The sequence below is a fragment of the Pinus tabuliformis genome, chromosome 4_1, assembly GCF_031772625.1.
Source record: "Pinus tabuliformis cultivar Carrire ecotype Pingquan chromosome 4_1, CPIR1, whole genome shotgun sequence".
In the NCBI taxonomy this organism is placed as follows: Eukaryota; Viridiplantae; Streptophyta; class Pinopsida; order Pinales; family Pinaceae; genus Pinus; species Pinus tabuliformis.
Window position 1 is genome coordinate 659935527 of NC_142303.1, and position 14281 is coordinate 659949807.

The following is a 14281-nucleotide window of genomic DNA, read 5'->3' on the forward strand; positions in this document are numbered from 1 at the left end:
TATTGTCAAAATATGCTCACACGTCGGAAAACCTAACCTTAATGTGCAGCATACACACACAGCTTACAATAATTCCAAACCAAAATCACCATCGTTGTTCTATCCATCACAAAAACACACAATCTCAATCTCTTCTTCTTATGACGAACCATGGGTCAGAGAGTGTACCACTTGCAATCGAAATACAGAGCCTAGTAATACTGACAAACAGAACATGAGGTGAGGTGAGGTGTAATTGACTAGACAGAGACAGGGACAGAGGATTTAATGAAAGCGAAAGGCACCCGCATGACGGGAACAGAATGAAGAGGATGAGCCATTTCGCATGACAGCTTCAGGACCTCGGACAGATCAACCGGATGTTCAGCATGAGGAAGCCATTCAAAATGATGGAGCAACTTGGCCACCCAGAGGTTAACAGTGGCAAGGCCCAGAGCCTTCCCCGGGCACACACGACGACCAGCACCAAAAGGAGCAAGCCTCAGATCGTTACCCCTCACATCCACGTCTTCCCCGCCTTCCGACACCACAAACCTCTCCGGACGGAACTCATGAGGTGATTCCCAAATGTTGGGGTCGTGAGTAATCGACCACATATTCACCATGGCCGTCGTGCCCGCCGGAACACACATTCCGTTGATGTTGACATCTTCAGTTGAGAGCCGCGCCCATGATAGCAGCGGTCCAGGCGGATGCATTCGCAGCGCTTCCTTTACCACAGCTTGGAGGTACGGCAGCTTACGGATATCCGAATCATTCACGCTGCGGTCTCGCCCCACTACAGCGTCCAACTCTGCCTGAGCTTTCTTCTGGGCATCTGGATTCAGCACCAGTTCTGCCATGGCCACTCCGTTAGCAGAGCCGTCGTGTCTGTGCCACGAAAAATTATCTCCTGCATACATAACATTACATAAATTAGAACCAAACTTAGTTAATGCCCCTCCCCAAAGGCAAGGCAAGGGCAAGCAAAGTCACCTCAGTCATAAATTTCGGTGTGAAAAAACTAAACTAAAATACAGAGAGATAGATCAGATCAGAGTGTGAAAATTTAACTAAAATACAGAGATACATGGATGAAAATACGGATAGTACGGACCCAGAGAACAGCGATCATATCCTCCTCATCTAGCTTATCTTCTCCATGCAACGACAGCAGAACGTCAACAAAATCGGATTGATCACCCGTTTCGCTGTTCCGCTCTGCACGTCGGTGCTCTTCGATGATATTTCTAACGAAAGCTCTCACACGGGGCACCAGGCGGGCGCAACGAGCATGGATTCGAAGAGGGTCCAGCGGTCGCAGCCATGGTAGATGATCCGCCCAGTTGAACGCTCCCAACAGCTGGAAACCCTCATCCACCATCTCCCGCAGATCCTTCACTTGTTCACAAGTAGAAGTACATGACATATCGAACCTCCTTCCAAAGACGCTGCCCATGATATTGTTCAGCGCAGCCCCTTGCAAGTGTGCTCGAACCCTTACAACACCGTTACGCTCACATTCCTTTTGGATATCGACAAGCATTCCCAGAGCATCAGCCTGGCGACCAGGCTCGTGGGCAGCGATTCTGCGCGGAGAAAAGAGATGCGTAGAAGAAATTCTCCTCAGCAGCCTCCAGTAATCCCCATTGGGTGCGAAGCCAATGGCCCGCCCAAACAACAACTGCTGCGCAGATTGCTTGAGGGGTCTGTTGGCGAAATGAGGAGAGTTGAGCAGCTCCCGGGCCACTTCAGGATCCGATATAATAACGGCGGGCGTGGAGCCTAAGCTAAAGGCCATAAGCTTTTCGGCGCCATGATGATGAGCCAGATATTCGAGCTTGCGGTGAGCAAGACCGATGCTCATTGTTGAAATCTAATTTCAACGCAGACGTTCTCACCCAAAACCGCCAGAAACCGTTCACCAATCTCGCTTGAGAGTTCTCTGGCCACTTTCCGGTAAAGGGACTTTCCGTATATTTGAGCCCGAGAAAATTTGGAGTTGACGCGTGGCTGTCCCCTTACGTCACCATGTCTGACATTCTCGGGACATAAAGCTCTGCAGAAAATGATCACCCGATATCTCTGTCCGCCGTTTGATCTGTTCCACCTTTTTCATCCGTTGATTGTCGACGCTGCTCCAAACCTGCATACGGCAAACATTAATTTCATAGCGTGGAGTAAAATCAAGTTTCTTTGACCATAACTTTTATTAATAAACTGTCATATGGGTAGGTAAAGTGTTAATGTTTTTTAAACGGAGGTATGGGCGTATATACATATTACATAATTTTTGTATGGCACATGTGTACCATGTATGTAATGTTTAATGCTTTTTATGCGTTGACCATTTTTGGTAATGGTATGTAAAAAGAACACAGACACGAGTTAAAAATATATGAACGAGCCAAAAAAAATATGCTCGTGGGTTGTAAAAAAAGTGTCTTTCACAGCAGTGAATGTTAAAGGGGATTTACAGCAGTAAACCCAGCTCAGTGAATTCTCAGGTGAAAACAGAGTAAATGTTTTTTGTTGAATGTATTTTTTTTGTGTGGTGAATCCCTCTTAGCAAAGAGGATGAATATGTATCAGGCATATATTTTAATGAATGGAAATGTTTTTATGGTGGTGAAATACTCTGTTCCTCAGTGAATTTTTTTTAAGCTTCCCTGTGCACAAAAGATCCTGGAGTGAAGGAAACAGAGCATTGCCTCTGTGTGTTTGAATTTTTGTTTTTGGTATTTTCTCATCAAAAATACCCAACAGTGGTATCAGAGCAGGCTCAGGCTCTTTAAAGAAGTTAAAGAAGCTGAAGGGAGAAGGTTGTTGCTGCAGCAAAACTTCTCAGGCAGACAGAAGACTCAGACAACGAAGGATTCAGGTATTCTTCATAGCTATCTTGTTTGTTATTGAAGAGACAGTCAGTGTTTTAAATACACAGTCAAGGAATGGCTAGCACAAGCACTGGTATGGGTATGTTTAACACCCAGCTCCCACAGTTTAATGGGAAGAACTATGACTACTGGTCAATAACTATGAAAGCCTTGTTTGCTTCCCAAGACTTATGGGAAATAGTTGAGGAAGGTTTTGAAGAACCAGCAGATGAAACTGAGTTCAATGCATTAACTCAGGGAGAGAAGGATCTGCTGAAGAGCAATAAGAAAAAGGATTCAAAAGCCCGTATGTTGTTGTATCTAGCAGTAGACCAGAGTGTGTTTCCAAGGTTAGCAGCAGCTAAGACATCCAATGAAGCATGGGAAACCCTTAAGACAGCTTATCAAGGCATGGAGAGAGTGAAGACAACAAAACTGCAATCGCTGAGAAAAGATTTTGAGAACTTGAACATGAAGGAGTCAGATAACATTGACTCATTCTTCACTCATGTGATTGGTGTAATCACACAAATGAGAACTCATGGAGAAACCATTGAAGATAGGAGGATTGTGGAGAAAATATTGAGGGTCTTACCCTCAAAGTTTGATGCGATTGTCACCACCATTGAAGAGACAAAGGATCTCTCAAACTATTCAGTTGATGAGCTACATGCATCACTGATAACACATGAGCAGAGGTTGAGTAGGAATGAAAACTCATCTCTTGAGCAAGCCTTCAAGACCCAGATGTCCTTTGGAAGAGGAAGAGGTCAAGGTAGAGGAAACAAGAGAGGAAGAGGCAGAAGCCAGAACAGAGGTGGAAGGAACAGCCCATCAAATGCACAAGGAAGAGGCAGCAATCAAAATCAGAACCAAGGCCAAAGCAGCAGCCAACAAAGAGAACAGTATCATGCTCAAGGACAAAGGTATGATAAATCTAATGTTCAATGCTATTATTGCAAAAAGTATGGACATTACGCAAGTGATTGTAGAAAGAAACAGCATGATATGAACAGTAGACAAAATGCAAATGTTACAAGAGAAAACAGCAGTCAAAATAATGTGTTGTTAGCATGTAACATGGCTGAAACAAACAGTGAGGACATATGGTTTTTAGACTCAGGTTGCAGCAACCATATGACAGGAAACATTGCCCTCTTCTCAGCCTTAAATCAAAACTTGAAGTCAGAGGTCACACTAGGAACTGATAGTAAAGTGTCTGTTATGGGAAAAGGAGAGGTAAAAATATTTACAAAACAAGGAGAAAGGAAAACCATAGCAGATGTCTACTATGTCCCCGGAATGAGATGTAACCTCTTGAGTGTTGGACAGCTTGTCCAAAAGGGTTACAATGTTTACTTTGTAAATGATGTGTGCACCATCATGGATATACCACCCAGCAAAAGATGCATTGCTGAAGTGAAGATGACAAGGAACAGGATGTTCCCTCTCCGGATCAGGGCAGACTTGAAGAACAAGAAGGAAATGGCAGCAGTCACCCAAGAGGCCTTCCAAAGCGTGCCAAAGGATGAAAATTGGTTATGGCACTTGAGATTCGGGCATCTAAATTTTGGAGGTCTAAACTTATTAAGCATAAAAGGAATGGTAAGAAGATTACCATTGATAGAGAAGCCGGACAGCCTTTGTGAAGGTTGCATTTTGGGCAAACAACATAGAGAAAGTTTTCCATCAGGTAAAAGCATAAGGGCAAAGACACCCTTAGAGATCATCCACTCAGATTTATGTGGACCGATGCAAGCTCCATCATTAGCAGGCAGCCTATATTTCTTAACATTCATTGATGACTTTACAAGAAAAACTTGGGCATATTTCCTTAAAAACAAAAGTGAAGTGTTTGAGAAATTCCAAAATTTCAAAGCACTTGTGGAGAACCAAAGCGGGCTGCATATAAAAGTTTTGAGAACCGATAGAGGAGGTCAGTATATCTCCAATGAATTCCTAAAGTTTTGTAGAGAAAATGGAATTCATAAACAGTTTACAACTCAGTACACCCCACAGCAAAATGGAGTTGCTGAAAGGAAGAACAGGACCATCATGGATATGGCGAGGAGCATGTTAAAGGCAAAACATTTGCCAAATGAGTATTGGGCTGAAGCTGTACATTGTGCAGTTTATATACTGAACAGGTGTCCTACAAAAGCAGTCATGAACAAAGTGCCAGAAGAGGCATGGAGTGGGAGAAAGCAAGGAGTCACCCACATGAGAGTTTTTGGGTGTGTGGCCTATGTACACATTCCGGATCAGCTAAGGAGGAAGTTGGACAGCAAAGGGGAGAAGTGTATCCTTGTTGGATACAGTGATGAATCCAAATCCTACAGGTTGTACATCCCATCCACCAAGAAGTTTTTTGTCAGCAGAGATGTTCAATTCATTAAAGAGGAAGCTTGGGATGGAAGCATAGAGAAAACAGTGAATGTTAAAAACTGTTTGTCTCATGATGAAGATGAAGAGGAGGTGGCTGAAATGCATCCCCAAACAGCAGCGCCAACACAAGGACAGCAAGGAACACCATTGAGGATCAATGAGAGTGCTTCTCCAAGCACACCACAAGGAGGAAATTCAAGTGCATCTTCAAGCACTTGCACACCAAGTGAAAGAGGTAAGAAATTTAGAAATCTAAGTGATATTTATGATGAAGGAATGAATTCCTTATTTTCCTTGTATTGTCATGTTGATGATCCTATTCATTTCGAAGAAGCAATTAAAGATAGGAAATGGATAGAAGCTATGGATGAGGAAATGAATGCCATAGAGAGAAACAAAACATGGGATTTGGTTGAGCTACCAAAAGGTAAAGAAGTCATTGGAGTAAAATGGGTTTACAAAACCAAGAGCAATGCTGAAGGCAAGATAGAAAGGCATAAGGCAACGCTGGTTGTCAAGGGGTACAAGCAGCAATATGGGAGAGATTATGAGGAGACTTTCGCACCGGTTGCAAGAATGGAAACCGTGAGAGCAGTGCTGTCTATAGCAGCTCAAAACAAATGGAAAGTCTACCAAATGGATGTGAAGTCAGCATTCTTAAATGGAGTGTTAAAGGAAGAGGTTTATGTTGAACAGCCTCTCGGCTATGAGAAGAAAGGTGAAGAGCACAAAGTGTGCAAATTGAAGAAAGCTCTTTATGGGCTGAAGCAAGCGCCAAGAGCATGGTACAGCAGGATAGATTCATATCTATTGGATAATGAATTTGACAAGTGTGAAGGAGAACCCACCGTCTACATCAAAGAAAAAGATGGTAAAATTTTAATTGTTGTCTTATATGTTGATGATGTTATTTTCACAGGTAATGATGATCAGCTCATTGAGAATTTTAAATCAGTCATGAAGGATGAATTTGAAATGACTGATATGGGCTTCTTGAGATACTTCTTAGGCATAGAAGTAGATCAAAATGAAAAAGGAATTTTTATATCTCAAGCAAGATATGTAAATCAAGTTTTGGGCAGATTTAACATGCAAGAATGCAAGGCAGCCATCACTCCCACAGTGATGGGATTAAAGCTCAGCAGAGAGGACAGCAGCAAGGATTTTGATCCTAGTTTGTACAAGAGTATTGTTGGCAGCCTTATGTATTTAACAGCTACTAGGCCTGACATTATGTATGCTGTTAGTTTAATTTCCAGATTCATGGAGAGGCCAAAGGAGGCACATTGGCAGGCAGCAAAAAGAATTTTAAGGTATGTCAAAGGTACCAAAATGTTTGGAATTTTATATAATGTCTCAGAACATTCAGATTTGGTTGGATACACTGATAGTGATTGGGCTGGAAGTGTAGATGATCGGAAAAGCACTTCCGGTTATGTTTTTCATATGGGTTCAGGAGCCATTTCATGGGCATCTAAGAAGCAGTCCATTGTAGCATTGTCTACAGCAGAGGCTGAATATGTGGCAGCGACAGTAGCAGCATGTCAAGCAGTGTGGATGAGAAGGATGTTGAGGAGCTTAGGCCAAGAGCAGGCAAAAGCGACAGTGATTTTTTGTGACAATAGCTCTGCTACTGCATTGTCAAAGAATTCAGTGTTTCATAAGAGAACGAAACACATTGATACAAGGTTTCACTACATCAGAGAATTGGTGAACAATGGAGAAATTGTCCTAGAACATTGCAGGACCCAAGAACAGGTAGCAGACATCTTGACAAAGCCACTGGATCAGAAAAGCTTTGAATTTTTGAGGAAGTGTCTGGGTATGACCGAATGCCCAGCTGTTGAAATTAAAGGGGAGTGTTGAAATCTAATTTCAACGCAGACGTTCTCACCCAAAACCGCCAGAAACCGTTCACCAATCCCGCCTGAGAGTTCTCGGGCCACTTTCCGGTAAAGGGACTTTCCGTATATTTGAGCCCGAGAAAATTTGGAGTTGACGCGTGGCTGTCCCCTTACGTCACCATGTCTGACATTCTCGGGACATAAAGCTCTGCAGAAAATGATCTCCCGATATCTCTGTCCGCCGTTCGATCTGCTCCACCTTTTTCATCCGTTGATTGTCCGAAGCTGCTCCAAACCTGCATACGGCAAACATTAATTTCATAGCGTGGAGTAAAATCAAGTTTCATTGACCATAACTTTTATTAATAAACTGTCATATGGGTAGGTAAAGTGTTAATGTTTTTTAAACGGAGGTATGGGCGTATATACATATTACATAATTTTTGTATGGCACATGTGTACCATGTATGTAATGTTTAATGCTTTTTATGCGTTGACCATTTTTGGTAATGGTATGTAAAAAGAACACAGACACGAGTTAAAAATATATGAACGAGCCAAAAGAAATATGCTCGTGGGTTGTAATGGTGGTGTTGGTGAGGAGTAGCGAAAAACCATGTGTGGTTTTGCACAGCAGTGCATAAAGAAAATGGTGGAGCGCATTTGTATATATATGTAAATTTTTATTACAGCAGAAAAGTGTCTTTCACAGCAGTGAATGTAAAAGGGGATTTACAGCAGTAAACCCAGCTCAGTGAATTCTCAGGTGAAAACAGAGTAAATGTTTTTTGTTGAATGTATTTTTTTTGTGTGGTGAATCCCTCTCAGCAAAGAGGATGAATATGTATCAGGCATATATTTTAATGAATGGAAATGTTTTTATGGTGGTGAAATACTCTGTTCCTCAGTGAATTTTTTTTAAGCTTCCCTGTGCATAAAAGATCGTGGAGTGAAGGAAACAGAGCATTGCCTCTGTGTGTTTGAATTTTTGTTTTTGGTATTTTCTCATCAAAAATACCCAACACTCATGTCTAGCAGACTTCCGATGATGGGCCATCCTTTGGGACCGGGAATGGGTACGCCGCCCGACCTCCTACGTCTCCTCGCCCACGCACAGCCTCCCGGGATCAACCAGGAGGCCAAAACAGCAGAGACAGCAGCAATAAGCAGTGCAATATAAAGATGTCACTGACGCCACCCACAAACATCGTCAGATTCCAACGAGAAACGACTGCAACAATTTCTAAAGAGGAGGAAATAGAGCCACCACCCGCCTCCTGCAGAGCTCCCGCGGTTCTCCATCTCAGAAATGGATGGCAAATTGAAAAACTCAGCGGCAGCAACAACAAGCCAGAGATATGAGCGCATAGAATGTGGAGGGGTTGAAGCGGATTTATAGCTCCGAGGGTTCGATTCCACGGGAAGAGAGGGAAAAGCCGGTGACCGTAAAAGGTAAATCGCCGAAACATTTATTAAGTCGATACGATTCATCCATTGGAATTCGAAGTGGACGCACATGCGTTTGGTTAATGCAATTGGTTCAATTTTGGTAATCTGAGTTTTTAGGATGGATTTTGAATGTCTCAGCCATTTTTTTTCTCTATGGTCTTGACTCTATTGCTAACATTAGAAAAAAACAATTCAAATGCTCACGGTCGAATTTTTGGAAAACTAAAACACTAGATTCAGATACAAAATAATTGCCAAGCAGGGTCAAATTTTTGGAAAACTAAAACACTAGATTCGGATACAAAATAATTGCCGAGCACAGTCAAATTTTTGGAAAACTAAAACACTAGATTCAGATACAAAATAATTGCGAAGACGAAATTTTGTTCTGCCTAAACAACTCATGTACTTTTAAAAAAAAATGGGTATTTGAATGGCATGGAGTACAAAGTTTAAACATATTTTTCCCAGAAATGCCAACTAGATTTCTAACAAACTGAAAAAAAACTGAGTCGTTAGTTTTTTTAAGAAGGTCAAAAGTGGCTGGAATTTGGGCAAAAAATTTTCAAAAAAGATTGTTTTTTTATCATGAAAATGGATTCAGTACCACCAAAAACATTTGGGGCACCTAAAATTTTGAAGTTTAACCACTGTAACTTGCATTTACAAAATCCTTGTCCGATATTCTCAAAATATAGCTGGAATTTCTATGACTTTCAGAGCAAAAAAACAGTTCCATTAGACTACGGCTAAAAGTAAACGTTGAAAATTAATAATTAAACAAAATTATGATTAAATAAATTTTATCATCTATATAATTTCCTTTCATTAATAAATTATAATTACTTTCATTAATCATATATTTTCCTTTCTAATATCTAAATATTTTTATCTTTTCTATTTTTAATATGTATACATGGGTAATATTAAAAATTGAAAAAAGAAAGAGGAAATTTTATTATAGCCTTAAGAAATGGGGAGTAAATTTTATTATATTCAAAAATACATTAATGAATCAAGATAGTACACTATGTACTATGTTTAGTGAATCAACATGTTGACACCTAATCATTAGGATTGGGTGAATAAGTAACTGATGTAAATAAATAATAAGAAATATGAATAGACACCGAGAGATGAAGTGAACAGTCTCTCCCTCATGTATATAATAAAGATCAACCTGAATGAATAAATGAATTGATTTGAAGAGGAGTTACTGCCTGGTCTGACATGGTATCAGAGCCAGCTCCCGAAATTAGCTTTTGTGTAACTCCTAGTGTCAGTTTCCTGCCTATATTCTGCATGGTTGCCTGAAGCCTGCTCCAGACAGTGTCATATACATTTTAAAATCTACGCCCTCTATCATATACATTTTAAAACTTGGCGCAGTTGATGTTTCCATTGTAGTGGTATATGAATCGACCTTGGCCTCCCTCCATACACTGCTGCTCTTTCCCACCCTCCATACGCTGTTGCTCCTGGTATCTTGATGCTGCTCCGTTTCGAGTTTGCTCTCAGTTTCAAATGACGCTTGGCCTCCTCTCTTTCGAATGAAGCTCTCCGCTGATCTCATCGTCATTGCACAGCCCGAACTCCTCACTACTGCTTGGATATAAACCCACTCCGTTTCGTTGCTACTTTCACTCATTGTATCTATTTGCATAAGATGACCTCCTTTAGCTCTTATCCAAATATGGGGTGATCGACTTTCTGTTTCTGATCCAATTTGCTTGGCTACCTGTCTTGAAGATTTCAAAGATCCTGATTGTCTTGATTTCCTATCAATTTCAGGCTTCTTCCTTTGAATTTTTGCTGTAGAACAACTTGGGTGGCTATTCTTCACACTATTAAGAATCTCTTTAGAAGACTGTTGATTTCATGTGGAAGGACTTGAAACTGGGGATAATGGACGAGGCCTACCTGATTGTTGATCTTTGAGGGCTCTATTGTTGCCCATAGTTGATTTCTTGGTGCTTGAACTTTCAGCCACATGCGCCACTGTTGGTCCACGCATCAATGTCAGCGCCATGCTCATCACCACGTTGAATGTCCACCAGCGGAAGCATAGTGCAGAGGAGTGACTCCACAGAAATTTGGGCCCAACGCTGATGCATCCAGCTACTTTGTAGACAGCCTTTTGTTTTTCTCAAGCGATCGACTCTCACTGTTTTTGCAATATGTTTTAATACATATTAGAAAGATGTTAGTGTATGCTAATGGATTGATTATCTGCGCATAAAATGGAATTCAGTTAATGGTAGAGGATAATCAGAAAATTGATAGGATAAATGGATCATTATGTGTTGCAGTGTTGGTTTGCCTAAATTTTGGTTGTGCTCCAAATGGATTGGAACTTGGTTGTTCTTGTTTTCCAAAAGAAGCATTAGAATATCTGTGCAGCTTGTTTCTTGGTTTCCATAAGAATTCATAATATTGCTACTACAGTGCATTTTTTTCGATCAAAAGCAGAAGTATTTTTTTTTACAGTATGCATTAAATCATATCTATTGTGGGAATAGTTCTCATTGGCAAGGAGAACTATCCTCAGATGTCCCGGATGATAAAACACACCCTTATTTTCAATGAGTTGTGGAAAGGAGTGTGTATTGGAGACGGAGACAAAGAGCCAGAACAAACTACCTTAGACAAAGAGCTCGCCATTTGGGAAAATAAGAACAACAAAGCCTATGCATTAATTGCAGTATCTGTAAGTGAAGAGGTAAGTCGCCATATTTCGCCATTTTCAACTGCTTTCGAAGCCTTACAAAAGCTAAAAGAACTCTATGACTCACATTCTGCACTTGAAGTTATTCAACTCATGATTAAACTCTTCACTCTTGAATTGCAAAATAATGATCTTCTTGCTCTTGCATCCGAAGTAAAAACTATAATGCATGATATGAAAGCCACTGAGGTTGAATTGGATATTCCTCTTATCACTTTTCTCAAGGAACTTTATCCTACTTACTCCAATTATCTTGAGTCATTGCAAGAAAATGGAAATCTCAAAGATATTACCTTTGACTCTCCTGTGAAAAAATTTGTTGAAAGAGAGAGATTTTGGAAAGAAGACAGCCCCTGAATCTTCTAAAGAGGCTGTGTGCCTTGCTCATAAAGAAAGGAATCTTGCTCAAGATTCTTCCAGTGGAAAAAGTGGTCAAAGAGGAAGAGGAAGTTATTTCAGAGGCAGAGGGGCAAACACTCTCAAGGAGAAAATGCAGTTTTGCATTTCATACGTTGCAAAAGAAATGGATCACATGATGCCTCTACATGCAAATTACCTTGGGATAAAATTGAGCAACAATGGAACCAACCCAAAGGTAAAACTAATGATATAGACAAAGGTAAAGCACCTGAAATCACTCATTATGTTGTGGCACAATGTAATATTGGAGTAAATGAAGATTTATTTAATGCTTCACTTGCTTCTTGGAAAAATGATTGGTTGCTTGATTCAGAAGAAACTTGCCACATGACTCATAGAAAAGATTTTTTTGAAGAATTTACTAACAATGTTGATGGAGCAGTATACTTTGCAGACCAATAAAAAATCAAGCCATCAGGGCTTGGCACAATCAGGCTCAAATTGCCTGGTCTTCGAGACTTTCTTCTGCATCATGTTCTATATCTCCCACAACTGAAGAGAAACTTGTTGTTCTTGGTCCACATCCGCCAACAAGGTCACGCCATTCATATGTTTGATGGAAAGCTTGAGGTGAGAAAAGCATCTGACCACTCACTTATCATGAGGGGAATAGAAGAAGAAAGGATTCTCAAGCTGCAAGGTACCTCTGCTCGTGCACAACATTTCTCATACAATTCTCATTATGAAGAAGGTACACTTCCATCAAGTTTATTATGGCATGCTAGATTTGGAAATTTGAACTATGACAGCCTCTGTTTGTTGAAGAAAAATGGTTTGCCTACAATTCCTAGGAAACTTAAGCAATGTGATGCTTGCATTCTAGGAAAGCATAGCAAACAGTGTTTTCATGATTCACATTCAAGAGCACATATAAAACTTGAACTCATTCATTCAGATTTATGTGGTCCAATGCCTGTTCCTTCTGCAAATGGAAATAAACATATGATGATATTTATTGATTACTACACCAAAATGTGTTGGGTTTATTTATTAAAGAACAAATCTGATGCTTTTCAAACATTCAAGAACTTTCATAAATGGATTGAAAATGATGCACAATCTCACATTGGCTCTATTCGCACTGATAATAGAAAAGAATACACTTCAAATGAATTTGAAAACTATCTTCGCCAGCATGGGATCAAACATCAAACAACTGTGCCTTATAATCCCCAACAGAACAGTGTAGTTGAAAGAATGAATAGGACAATCTTAAATATGGTGTGCTCCATGATGTTTTTCAAAAATGTAAAGTTGATGTTTTGGGCTGATGCAGTTCTGTGTGCTATATATATAAAGAATAGATGTCCATCTAATGCTATTAGAAACAAGACTCCATATGAAATGTGGTATGGGCACGTTCCTTCGGTAAAGCATCTCAGGGTCTTTGGTTCCACCTGTTATGCCTTGATACCAAAGGTACATAGAAACAAACTTGGTGCAAGAAGTCGTAAGTGTATCTTCATGTGGTATTCAAACACCTCCAAAGCATACCGTCTCTATGATGAAGTCTGTTAACACCCAGGTTGTTCCCTTTGACTCCCAAGGGAATACGGCCGGGGTAACCACTAACCAATCTTTGGATTATAAGTCCTAGCCTACCTATAATCAGAGAGGGCTCTCTTTATAAGTTTTAGCTCTATTTTGTGGAGATTTTAGGCTAGATATGATGTGAGGATTTGGTTTGAATTTTGGTTGAATGATGTCTTTAGTACCTAAGGTGAGATGTTCAGACAGTTCAGTCCATTGGGCAATGGAGTCTATAGCTGTGGGTTGTTTGAAATGTTCTAGTGGGATTGTTTAAACTGCAGGGCCTTTTGAATATTTCATGAAACAAACTTAAAACTGTGGTGATGAAATATGATTAGCCAGTGGAAGGCAATTAAGAATTTCCCACTAAACTGATGGGGTGAAAACGAGATATATTGCACAGGAGCAGGCTTGAATTCCTGAACAATGATCACTGTGAAAATTATAATCTGTAAGTGCAGCAATTAAGAATTACACTTATCACAACTATAACTGAAGAAAACATTCATTAACAGCATAGATTGAGTTCAGGGTATTGCATGAATAAATCCTGAAACTATTCTTTTTCTTTGCTGTTAAACTTTTAGAACATAGAACATGAATGATTTATGAAGGAATGAAATCCATAACGAAGAGGGTAAAGAAAACTTATTGTATTATGAAATACACAGGAATCCTGCAGCATTCAGCAAACACCATAACGCATCAAACAACTCAGAACTTGCGAAATTCCATCAACTCTTTGTATTAAACTCTGAATAATTACAGCATAGGATGTCTTCAAGAGAAAATCAACAACCCCTGCAAGCTTATGCGAGGGGGAATATATACAATCGGTTTCAAAAAATATCTGAACCGCTGAGTCACTTGAGAAATAAATACGTTCACCAACTCTACAAATATCAGATAAAGAAGTTACTGCTGCTATAAATACAAAATGAATGCCCTTTAATTTTGTCAGAAGCCTTTTTGACCTTTGGAGTCCACTGAGTCGGTTGAGCGTTCTGTATTAATGCTGAATGATGTGCCTTTATTGCTTTGTCATGCTGTAGCTTTCTCGGCCCTATCATCTGTAA

The 14281-nt window shown here is 40.2% G+C and overlaps 1 pseudogene; it reads right to left on the reverse strand.

Moving 5' to 3' along the window:
- Window positions 1-239: 239 nt before the first annotated feature.
- Window positions 240-8383, reverse strand: LOC149177813 (cytochrome P450 78A4 pseudogene; annotated as a pseudogene).
- Between the last annotated feature and the right edge of the window lie 5898 nt (window positions 8384-14281).